The sequence below is a fragment of the Sorex araneus genome, chromosome X, assembly GCF_027595985.1.
Source record: "Sorex araneus isolate mSorAra2 chromosome X, mSorAra2.pri, whole genome shotgun sequence".
NCBI classification, from domain to species: Eukaryota; Metazoa; Chordata; class Mammalia; order Eulipotyphla; family Soricidae; genus Sorex; species Sorex araneus.
The window spans coordinates 67,673,447-67,686,660 of record NC_073313.1 but is presented as its reverse complement, the minus strand read 5'-3'; the positions used below and the strand labels follow the sequence as shown (position 1 = coordinate 67,686,660).

Genomic DNA, 13,214 nt, shown 5'->3' with positions numbered 1-13,214 from the left:
CATACAAAATGACTAGAAATATTATTAAGAAGTAAATCTAAAATGATTGTTTATGGACTAAGGAAAGGAGAAGTAGGTCCTTAGATGAAATTCCACCCTTGAGCAGATTTCTGAGCAGGAGGAGATCTTTGTTTTACAAGAGCTTCTCTGGAAAGAAGGGCTTTCATATGTTGATTTTGCTATCTCACCCTGGTGTAGTTGCTACCCCCAACCCTTGAGGATTGGGCTTTTAAGAAAGGCAGAAAGATTGGGCTCAGAGATACTAGCATGGGAAAAGTAAGAGATAGGAACGAGGGCAGTGTGAGACTGCAATGGGGCCCTCAGTGAGATTGAAATAGGTGCACGAGGAGAATGGAGTGAAAAGCGGGACAGAGATTGGAATGAATGGGAACTAATCACCAACCAGCTTGGCGGTTCTGTGACCTCCTTTATGCATCTGTTGGTCCCGGCTACAGGCAGGGTTGGGGAAGTGGCTCATGTCCACCAAACACATGTGGAGAGAGATCCCACACACATTTATTGAACACACACTTAAGAACATGTGATAGAGGCTCAGTAGTTTAATCATGTTGTATCAGGCACTAGTATAACTCCTTAACATACACTAATTGATTTAATCTTCAAATGCCTAAATAACAATAGTGAAAGCTTATGTGGATTTGTTGACATGATGATAATCAGGTAGAACTTTATGCAGATTTTAGAGAATTTATCATCTAAAAAGCCTTTGCCTTCAATATTCTGTGCTAGGCTTTTACATAATATAGTGCAGGAAATTTTTTATTCGATGCTACTCACTTGACTGGAGCTATAGCACAGCTGGTAGGGCATTTGCCTTGCACAAAGGCTGACCTGAGTTGGATTCCTCTGTCCCTCTCGGAGAGCCTGGAAAGCTACCAAGAGTATCCCACCTGCATGATAAAGCCTGGTAAGAAACCCATGGTGTATTCTATATGCCAAAAAATTTAACAAGTCTCACAATAGAGACGCTATTAGTGCCCCCTTGAGCAAATTGATGAACAATGGGACAACAGTGCTACAGTGCTACAGTACTACTGACTGTTTAGAGAAATTCTTTGTTAGGAATAATTACATTCCAGTTCCACCTGTTACTGTCATTTGAACCAATCACTTCCTATGTTGTTCTTGGCATTAACTTTAATTAATTGTTTATTTTTTACTTTTGGGGTAAAAAATCACACACAGCGATACTTAGGGATTATTCATCGCTCTGCACTAGGAGTTGCTCGTGGTGGTGCTCGGGGACCATATAGGATGCTGGGGATCAAACTAGGGTCACCACATGCAAAACAAATGCTCTACCCACTGTACTATCACTCTGAACTCTCTTGGTATTTTAAATAGAAGAATATTTTATGGCCATTTCGTTCTCAGGGACTCCTTAACCCAGTCCTTCCTTTTAATACTGGAATGTGATGGTTGTTCATTGTCTGAGAAACTGATATTATGGAAAGTGTCCTCACAGCATATAAATTGAGGCAATATATTGTTGGAGGCAAAATGGTGCCATGCCAGTCGAACCCCTCACACTCTCCCAAACCCGGCTGACCATCTGGCTCTGGGTGACTCATGACAGCATGCCAGGCATGGAATTCCGCATGTGATCGTTGCTGGAACTCTGCGCATGATTCCTGCTGGACATCACCAGCTGCTTTGTGCGGTTAAGACAGAATGGCATCGGCAGGATGAGGAAAAACCACAGCAGTGGCTGCAGCATCTCTGCCTTCCCTGGCTAGCCGAGTCATCACAACATAATCTAGCATGGAACAATGGCAGAAGCGCGCGCAATGGATTATCCACTGCAGGATGCTGTCCGCCAACCACTGAGTGACTTGGGACTTGGCACAGGTTTTCGACCTGGCACAGACCATATGCGATAGGGTCTTGCTCTGCCAGCTATTCAAAAACCTCCTGGCATACTCCATCCACTTCAAAGAGATCAACCTGAGACTGAAGATGCCCCAGTCACTGCCCAAAGACACGGGCAGGTGAGTCTTGTCAGCATGCTAATTGTTACAGCAGGCTGGTCATAAGAAGCTTACATTTGGTAGATTGGCAACACCTGCAGGGACGATTGGAGATCGCCCCCAAAGAAGCCTCCATCTCCCCTTCCCCAGAGAGCCTGGGAAACTACTGAGGGTATCCTACCTTCATGGCAGAGCCTGGAAAGCTACCTGTGATGTACTAAATATGCCAACAACAGTAGCAAAAATGGGTCTTGTTTCCCTAACCCTGAAGGAGTCTCCAGCTGACTTGGGAAGAACAAGAAGGCTTGTACTAAGAAGATGGCACGCAAGTCAATGGGCAGGAAGGTGCCCTGCAAGCAGCTGACCACCAAGGCTGCATGCAAGAGCATGCTAGCCACAGTGGCATGAAGAAGCCACACTGCTACTGGCCCAACACCATGGCACTGTGCGAGACCTGCTGCTACCAGAAGTCCACTGAGTTGCGTATCGGCAAGCTACCGTTCCAGGGGCTGGTGCATGAGATTGTGCAGGACTTCAAGACTGACCTGTGCTCCCAGAGCTTGGCCATCATGGCGTTGCAGGAGGCATGTGAGGCCTACCTGGTGGGACTCTTTGAGGATAGCAACTTTTGCACCATCCACACCAAGCACTGCACCATTATGCCCAAGGACATCCAGCTGGCATGCCACATCCGAGGAGAGAGGGCATCAAGTTTACGATGATAAAATCTCAGGGTTGGAGCAGCCATCCACGAATGGTTTCTCCGCTCCTGAGCAGTCATGATCCCAGAGGCACACAAACCAGTCTTGGAACCCAGAGGCTTTTGGCAAAAATGCTCCTGGACTGTGAATTAAGTGAAGGCCCCGTGCCGCCCCGGGGGAAAGGGCATTGCCCCATCAGCCTTCTCCCCTTAGTGGCAGCATGGTGACTGCATCTTTCAGAGCCTATTAGACAGAGAGGTATGAGCTTGCAGTTACAGGGCACGTGGGGATTCTTGGGATGGGGGGGGAGGAACCGACTCAGCTACCCACCCGGACAAGACCCCGAGCTGCCACCCATGAACAGGTCCTCTGCTCCTGAATGGCCATGATACCAGAGGCACACAAACCAATCTTGAAACCCAGAGGATTCTGGCAGAAATCCTTCTGGACTTAATTACTAAAATACCAGAAATCCAAAATTGGGCATCCGCTGCTCTTCATTATCAGCAATAGAAAACAAATTATCTAATTATGCCTTTTCCAGCACGTCTGATTGTTGGGGAAAAATTCCAAATAATAATAGTGGTTATTCTGTCAAAAATTGAATATAATCAAAAGTAAAAAGAGAGTAAAATGAAAATCATCTGCTACATAGCAGAGTGGGGGTGTGGGATGGGGGTATCCTGGGGTTCTTGGTGGTGGAACATGTGTACTGGTGAAGGGATGGGTGTTTGATCATTGTATGACTGAGACTTAAACCTGAAAGAATTGTAACTGTTCTCATGGTGATTCAATAAAAAAATTAAAAATTAAAATTAAAAAAATATAAAATCTCAGGGTTGGGACAAATGGAGACGCTACTAGCGCCCTCTTGAGTAAATCAGTGATTAACTTAATGGGATGACAGTGCTACAGTGCTTCCTTCTCAGGCCCAAATGTAAATCTATCATAACCATGAAAGCAATAGCTTTGGAACAAAACTATTAAATAAAATGTGACTATTTTATGATAAAATATCTTTTGTGTGTCTGAACATAGAAAAAGGAGGGTTTTAAGTTACATTGTAAGTGTAATCAAACAGAAGGAAATTAAAATAATTAGGAATGGTACTTAATGTCCATTTCCAAAATTATCAGTAGGAAAATAGACCCCTAGATTTTGTGAAGGGAAGGTGCATTTCTATTTTTTTTTTGCTTTTTGGGTTACACCCGGCGATGCACAGGGGTTACTCCTGGTTCTACACTCAGGAATTACTCCTGGCGGTGCTCAGGGGACCATATTGGATGCTGGGATTCGAACCCGGGTCGGCCGCATGCAAGGCAAACGCCCTACCCGCTGTGCTATCGCTCCAGCCCCCCTTTTTTTTGCTGAAGGTGCATTTATATATGAAAGTTTTAAGATCCAGGATAAGCTTTCACTGTAAACACAAAGAGAAGTTACCTATACTATAGTCGCTGAATTGGCTGTAAGAGAAAAGTTAATTCTTACTTCGCTTACACCCACCTTGGGATTTCAGAGTACCTTGGAGGAGTCATAGTAACATTAACTGGTTTTAAAATACATATAGTTTAGCCTCGGGATGTCATGGTGGTTGAAATGCCTAGAACAGTCATCTTTTCATTATACAATGCTCCTGGGACTGGCAAAATTCCCAGGTTCCAATACAGTTATTGTCTATTTGTTCGGTTTTGTTTTGCTGTGCCTGCATGCAAGCACACCCAAGTAGTTGGGTAAAAATGGGAAAAATTCAAACCAATCTATTGGTTACTGAATTTTTCTAATTTTCCCTTGATTATCTGCTTAGAAAAATCTGCCTGAGGACCTCAGGATGACATTGCTACAATGGTAGTCTGCTAATGTGGAATTAGCATAAATGGAGGGCAAAGAATTGGAGAGATTGCTCCTATTTTTCAGCTGTATTTGAACAGAGCTGGTGTTAAATATTTTTTCACTCATAATAGAATAACTTTGTGTTATTGCATCTATTTCTATTTCTAGCCCCTATGCATTATTTATCAAGCAGTGGATAACTTCTGATTTGCCTCACAAAATATAAAACACATTTGAATAAATTCAAATTTATAAAAATCTTGGAATAAAAGTTAAAATCTGGATGTATTAACTCTGACTTAAGAATACAGTGATTGATTTTGCAATGTTAGGTTCTGAACTCATCTATCCAAATAAGTGTCATACCCTTATAAGTAGTCCACATGAGAGAATATAAACTTATTTCCATGAAGTTACTGCTCAAAAAATTAATGAACCTACCTCCTTGGAGTCAGTCTCACATTCATTTTCACATTCATTTTCACAATCTTAAGTTAACATACTCTATGCACCCGTTGCCATTTTGATATAAATCCAATGAATTGCACATGGACAGCTATTAAACTAAAACCAAAAATCCAGGTGAAATTAATAAATATTACAGGAAATTATTTTGGTCTAAAACTTCATTTATAATTTGTTAGGCAAGTTTCTAAATAACTGTAGCTCTTTTACAAAAAAAATGCTGAGCAAATTACAAATTCATTCTGAACACTGGTAATGGTATTGGAATAAGTTTTGCTTTAAAGTAACGTATTTATAAAGATAATAACATATCTTTAATATATCTCTCTAATATCCACAAAATATGTAATGTAATACATAATATATGGGCTGGAGCGATAGCACAGTGGTTAGTCGTTTGCCTTTCACGCAGCCGACCTGTGTTTGATTCCTCCTCCCCTCTTGGAGAGCCCGGCAAGCTACTAAGAGTATGGAGCCCACACGGCAGAGCCTGGCAAGCTACCCAGGTGTATTGGATATGCCAAAAACAGTAACAATAAGTCTCTCAATGAGAGATGTTACTGGTGCCCGCTCGAACAAATCGATGAGCAACAGGATGACAGTGAATACATAATATATACTTTAACATATTTAATATATACAAATTCTTATATGTGCACAGATAGAAGTTATTTTGTTTTCTATGGGTACATTTTAAATTGTGCCCTTACTTATAAACTTAAATAAGTGTCTCACATTTATGTTATATATTCTGTCCAAAATTAATTTAAGTCAAAATTTTTGGCATATTCATCATATTTAGTGCAGAATGCAATCATCTGTTGAATCTGTCTAACTCATAAGATCCTTGTAAAGTATCTCTCTGTCAAACTAAACTATGACCTTTGCAGTATAATATGTAAAGTTTCAGAATTATGCTTTTAATTCCACGAATTTTGGAGCTATGTTTTATTTTGAAATGATATAATACTCTTAGCTGAAGCATCTTATTTTATTGCAAGTATCTACTACTGACTTATGACTGAATTGTTTTTGTTGGGTATGTTCTCACCAGCATGGTTGTTAATTCTCTTTGAAACTCTAAATTACGTTAACATTATTTTCTCCCATGAGCAGCTGATAGATGTAATTTGGTTGTCTTTGATTATATTTTTTTCTTTTTTATGTATCAAATCATTTGTCAATATGTCAACACTAAAACGATTAATGCTGTTTGTTGAAACATCAGGAGTATTAATAGTCCTATTAAAATGAGTTGGGCTATAAATATTCTCAGAGCTGATCAATGCAACATATTATTATGGAAAGAAATCTAACTGACTGAAGAAATGATGTATTTTATTTTCAAACATTGTGTGTAGCAGAATGAGTAAGGTTGATTTCACTCAAGCTAAAGCTGTTCATGTACAATGGTAAGAGTAAGTACAGTGTTAAAAAATACCCAATGGTGTGCAAAAGTTGGATGTCTGTGGCAGACATCCTGTACTTTTGTTTTTCTTAATTAGAATATTCCAGCTGCAAAGCCTTGTAGAACCTCTAGTACAGTCCCAAAAGTTCATCATAACAAAAGAAACCATAAAAATTAATATAGAAAATTCATTCTCTGTTTTGGTCGAGTGTTGTGATGATAACCAAATTAAGGAAGAAAGGGTAATGTAATCATTAAATTGAGCTCTAGAGTCAGACTGAATCTGAAATCTTTAGCTCTGTCATTAATTGCAGTGTGATTTTGAACAAATTTATTTCACTGCTCTACATCTCAGTTTAATCATCTTTTAAACTGGAATCATCACAATATTTTTATTCAGGAATACATGAGTTTATACTTATAAGCATTTAACACAGTATTTGACATATAACCAAGATTCTCACTACTAAATCTCATTTAAAAATTTAGTTTGTTTTCTAGAATAAACAACACAATCAAATGCAACAAAGTAGTTTGATTTCATATTTACATGGTTGCTTCCTCCCATGGCTACTCTGTTTTCAAAATAGTTTTCAAAACTATTGTTTTACTGGTAGTGATCTAAAATACATATATACAAATATATTCATATGTATTTACTATGTGAATTATCTTTTTAAAAGTGTTAAAATTGGCTAGCTAGCCTATAAAGTTTTTTTGTGAACTATGAATTGTGATGATAATTTAATTCTTTGAAATGTGCATATATCAAAATACCACGTGTACCCCAAGAGTAATTAACGTGTTATTAAAGGTAATTATAATGATCAATAAAAATGTCAACTCTGAAAATAGTTTCATAAACTAACAGCAGTTAACAGATACTTTAGCCATTATTTATAACAAATCTTGGTTTTGTAATTAATATGAACATAAAATATGAAAGGGCAGACATGTTAGTTGTGCACAAAACAGCTAATTGTTGAAGAAAAGGATAAATTAGAAACATAAAATTCAGATATCTTTTCCAGAATGTCATATAGTTGTCAGGGGTTATGGGGCTGGGAAAGGGATGAATAGCTTAGTAAATGTACTTTGTATAATATTATGATGATGAAACTATTGCGTGATATATTTGTCCTAACCCAGAGAACATACATCATCAAGAGTGAACCCTAATATCAGCTTCAGACTTGGGTCATTATGACCGTTCAGTGTACTTTTACCATTATTAACAAATTTGTCACTCTGGTGAGTAATGTTGATAAATGGGGAGACTAGGCACGTGTGAAGGGAGAGAGAAAACTATGAGAAATATCTGCCTTCCACTCACTAATTTGCTGTGATTCAAATCTTCTTAGAAAATATGTTTTGCTATATATATATATGTATATATATATATATAGACATTATATAACTAAAGGAAAAACCTAACACAGAAGCAAAGCAGAAACAAGTTGTAAGCAGAGAGATGAGCGGATCCAATGATTTGTTGTGGGAAATGATAAAACTAAGAAGAAATTGTTGAGCCCAGAAGTAGCCCAAAGGCATGAAGATCATATCCCTCTGATATAAAAAGACCCTTTGAGGATTGAGAAAATGAGGCACTAACCAGAGAAGGGTGGACTCAGCACAAGAGAAGCAGCTTCAAGAGACTAAAGGGTGTAAGAATATGAGAAGGACCATTGAGACTCCCATCAGAGGCAGGGGGAGGGTTGGAAAGGGGAATACTGGGGACATTGGTGGTGAAAGATGTGCAATGATAGAGGGATGCGTGTTTGATCATTGTATGACTGAAACTCAAACATGAAACTTTTGTAACTCTATCTCACAGTGATTCAGTAAAAAAGAAAAAGAGAAAAAAAGAGTGTCATCTCTTCCCCACTGACAACTAACTGCTAGCAAGAGAAACCTAGGTGGAAGCAGTTTTGGAGAAGCCCTACTAGAAAACCAACTTTGTAAAGATATTTACCACATGTTCTCCATCCTGGGGATTGGCCCTTTTCTCAACTTGAGATGTGTACATTTGGCTTTTCCTCTCTGGAGAAGTGAGCATTCTTTCTAGAATATATATCTCTCGTTCTCTTTCCTTAAATTTCTGTAAATCAACTTTTATTTTGTTTTATTGCTTTTTAAGTTTTTTAAAATTGAATCATAGTGAGGTACACAGTTGCAAAGCTGTTCATGATTGGGTTTCGGTCATATAATGTTCCAACATCCATCCCTTCATTAGTGTATATTTTCCACCACCAATGTACCCAGTTTCCCTCCAGCTCCCCTATCCACCCCTACCTGCCTCTATGGCAGGAACTTCTCTCTCTCTCTTTTCACTCTCTCTCTCTCTTGCACTGTGTGTTTCCTTTTGGGCCTATGGTTTGCAACACAGATAGCACTGTTGCACTCTCATCCTGTTGTTTATCGATTTGCTCGAGTGGGCACCAGTAACATCTACATTGTGAGACTTGTTGTTACTGTTTTTGGACTATCAAATGTGCCACAGATAACTTGCCAGGCTCTTCCATGCGGGCGGGATACTCTCAATAGCTTGGCAGGCTCTCTGAGAGGGATGGAGAAATCAAACCTAGGTAGACAGCATGCAAGACAAATGCCCAACCCGCTGTGCTATTGCTCCAGTCCAGATAATTAACAATTATTAAGTATAAATACACTTTGGTTCTGGATTCAGCTCTGTCGGCATAGACTATGGCATGGTCATTGAGAAAGAGACTGGGGCCGAGTCTCGCTTTAAACAGTGGACCTCCATGATGGAGGGACTGCCCTCTGTAGCCACACAAGAAGCCAATATGCACAAAAATGGTAAGACCAAGAAAACATCCCGTTGTAATGGTCCTAACCCTCCACGGGATCTGAGGCTGTGTCTTAGAAATTACTTTGAAGGATGGCTCTTTAGCTCATTTTTAATCTTTTTTTAATTGAATCATCATGAGAACAGTTACAAAGCTTTCGGGTTTAAGTCTCGGTCATACAATGATCAAACACCCATGACTTCACAGTGCACATTTTCCACCAACAAGAATCCAAGTATACACCGCACCCCACACTCCCCCTGCCTGTGTGCCAGATGATTTCCACTTTTCTCTCTTTCTACTTTGATTACATTCAATATTTCGACAAAAGACCCACCATTATTATTTGGAGTTTTCTCCTAACAATCAGACCTGCCACAAAGGCATCATTAGGTCATTTGTTTTCTATTGCTGATTATGAAGAGCATATGATGTTGTGTGGCCGCAATAGCAGCCATGAGATTTTTTGAATTCTGACATTTTAATAATTAGGTCTGGAAAAATTTCTGCCCAAAGCTGCTGAGTTCCAAGATTCTTTTGTGTGCCTCTGGTATCATGGACATAAATGAGCTCAATAAGTAGCTGGAGAAGCCATTCCCGGGTGGGAACTCAGGGTCTCGTTGGGGCCTGGGAGAAGGGCCGGTTCCACCCCCCATCCCGTGAGGCCGCATGATGTCACTTCACTGCTGGCTTATACCTAACTGTCCAATGGGTTCTGAAAGATGTGGCTACCTACCGAGATGTCAGGGGCAATAGGTGGAAGGGACAACACCTTCTCCCACTCGGGGTGGCCTGGTGCCAGTAGCTTAATGCAAAGTCAGGACACATTTCGGCCAAAAGCCACTGGGCTCCGAGATTCCTTTGTGTACATCTGTGATCATAGCCGTTAAGGAGCTCAATAAGTAGCCGTAGAAGCCGTTTGTGGGCAACAACTCGGAGTCTTATTGGGGTGGGTCAGCTCTATTTTATTGATGTTTCCTTGCAAAGACCACCACCCCTTGCCCAGACTCTTTCACCTCACTAACCACCTTAACCTCACCTAGGAAAGAGATTTGGACAGTCTCTTTTTTAAGTGCAAGTTTGAAGAAAGTCTGGGTGGTAATCTTAAAAAGCAAAGCTTCTGTCTGGGAGTGACATTGATCATGAGGGCCCATTAGGGCAAAACCCACATAAATTAGCAAGAAGATGTAATTCCGGTGGTTGGTTTTATTTTTTTTTGCTTTTGGGGTCATACCTGGTGATGTTCAGGGGTTACTTCTGCCTCTGCACTCAGGAATTATGCCTGTGAGTGCTCGGGTGACCATATGGGATGCTGGAGCTTGATCCTAGGTTGGCTGCAATCAAGGCAAACACTCAACCACTATACTATCACTCTGGGCACTCCTGCACTTTTTTAAGTGCATTAGATCACAATAAATATATTTTATCCTGATTATTTAAACTCTCTAATCCCCCTAGGTCCATGCCTGATATTTGAACTTTCCATAAAGCAAGTCATGCAAGATGTCAGTTGAGGCTTTGATTGTGAATGAATTCCAGCCCCGTCCCCTCATCACCAAATCTCTCTAGAGAGCATTTCAATTTCCCTGTAGGGCAGATAAAAGGTCTCAGAACTTCCCTTCAGCCCCTGTGTCAGTTTTTGTTCCACTGACAGTGGGATCCATGGACCCTGCTGGATCCCTGAGGACCAAGGTATGACATAGTCGGGCTGCTCCTATGGCAGCGTCCATACTCATCTTCTCTGTCAGTCCCAGCCTTCAAGGGGGGCTGTTATTAGCCTCTTTGCATGCAGCTGGCCAGAGGCTGGTGAAGTACCCTCGTGGCACTTTCTGCCTGCAACGGCTAAGCCCTGTTGTTTGCTCATGCCACGAAACCAAGAATGATATATTGAGACTGTAAAATCTTGGGACTGAATAATGCAAGCCCATCCTCTGTAACTTTAGGCACTTGTACAGCTTCCTTTGGCCAGTGAGTCACCAAGTCCCCATGTCTTCAAAGGCATGGTGGTTACATGGAAGCTAAAACATCTGCTTGCCTAGAGCTGCCATTGTCCTCATTTCCGTAGCAACGCCCAAGGTAATTGGGCTTTTCATTTTCTCCTACTTGACTGAGTGCTGTTGAGTATATATGTGTGTATGTATCTATCACATGCCCCAGAAATAAAACAGTGCTTTCACTGAACAGGAATATAATCTTGATGATATTCTTATGAGATTAGACGAGATAGATTGTTTTAATCAGTATCCGAGTCGCAGAGCCGTTGGACATAGAGCCATGTCGGCAGTGCTTGCAGTGGCTCATCCCCTGTGAGGTACTGTCAGACAACCACAGGGTAACCTGGGACTTGGCACAGGTATTCAACCTGGCACAGACCCTCCGCGATAGGGTCCTGCACTGCCAGCTGCCCAACAACCTCCAGGCGCACTCCATCAACCTCAAGGAGATCAAACTGAGGCCGCAGATGTGCCAGGTGCTGCCCAGAGAGGCAGGCAGGTGCATGTTTGTCAGCGTGCAGATTGTATAACGTGTCCGTCAACCAAAAGCTTATATTCGGTAGACTGGGAACACCAGTAAAGGCAATTAGAGGCTGCCCCAAAAGCTTCCATCCCTTTTGGAGAGCCCGGCAAGCTACCCGTTTCACACTTGATATGCCAAAAACAGTAACAATAACTGTCCTCAATCCCCTGACCCTGAAAGAGGCCCCAATACTCCATCTGTCTACACTAGCATGCGACAGGGCTGAATGTAAACATTACTGGCGCCCACTCGACCAAATTGATAAACAATGGGATGTCAGTGATACAGTAATACAGTGATGTATTTCCCATTACAATTTTATCTCCTCCTGAAATTCTTTCTTGTGTGGAAAGGTGATGATCTTGGAAAAATCTGGGCAGTGTTTTGGACTGATTTTCCTATGTTACTTAATTTTGGACACACTTGACTGTGCTCAGGGTCAACTCCTGACTCTAAACTCAGGGATCACTCCTGGCAGGCTTATGGAGAACTTATGGGGTGTCAGGGATTGAACCCAGCTCAGGCCACCTGTTGCAGTATCTCACTAGCCCCAGAACTACATTCCTTTACCTGCAGAGGGCAATTCCCCACTCCTATCCAAAGCATTACTCCCTGACTGCTGAGGTTGGGGGATCCGTCCTGTTCCCACACGGTGCAGGAAAAGTAGACTTCAGACTCCGCTTAGAAGATGCTTCATGAGGCTCCTGTGTCTTGAGGACCTTCACCTCATAGCTACTTATAGCTAATTTATAATTCCTAAACCAACTAGGCATTGCATTGGTGGCTATGGTGGGTCTAGCAGAGATGTAGAATCGGTGCTCCCTTGAGGCTACCTTCTTTCTACTCACTTCAGAAGTCACCTGACATAATAAACAGAAGCACATATTTTGACATAAAATTCATGCTTCATTCCAAGAAACAAAATTATGATAACATGTACATGAAACAGAATGTATTCTAATTACCTGGTGTTCAAACTAGTCCAACATATAATTGGAAATGATCACATTTAATACTGCATCTTGTTTGTCGTATTCGTTCTTTATTATCAATACCCGAAACAAAAAATGAAAGTAAAATATACCTGATGGAAGAACATTGGTAGAAATTTTTTCTGGTCGTCAAAGATTCCCAAGATATTCAACATTTTCAGGAATGAAACTATCAAGTGAAAAGGAAACTTGGAATCAAGAGTTGGGGCTGGAGCGATAGCACAGCGGGTAGGGCGTTTGCCTTGCACGCGGTCGACCCGGGTTCGAGTCCCATATGGTCCAGCATCCATATGGTCCCCTGAGCACAGTCAGGGGGTAATTCCTGAGTAAAGAGCCAGGAGTAACCCTTGTGCATTGCCAGGTGTGACCCAAAAAGAAAAAAAAAGAGTTAAGTTAGTTATAGATACTTAACTTAGTCATAAATAGTAATAGAAACTTAGAGAAAAAGTTTATAATAAAGTACAAAAGGACTATGCTAAGTCTCGTCTCATTTGTGTGTATGTGTA

At 41.0% G+C, this 13,214-nt stretch overlaps 1 pseudogene; it reads left to right on the top strand.

The window, feature by feature from the left end:
- Nucleotides 1–267: 267 nt before the first annotated feature.
- Nucleotides 268–2,710, top strand: LOC101541431 (uncharacterized; annotated as a pseudogene).
- Nucleotides 2,711–13,214: the final 10,504 nt, after the last annotated feature.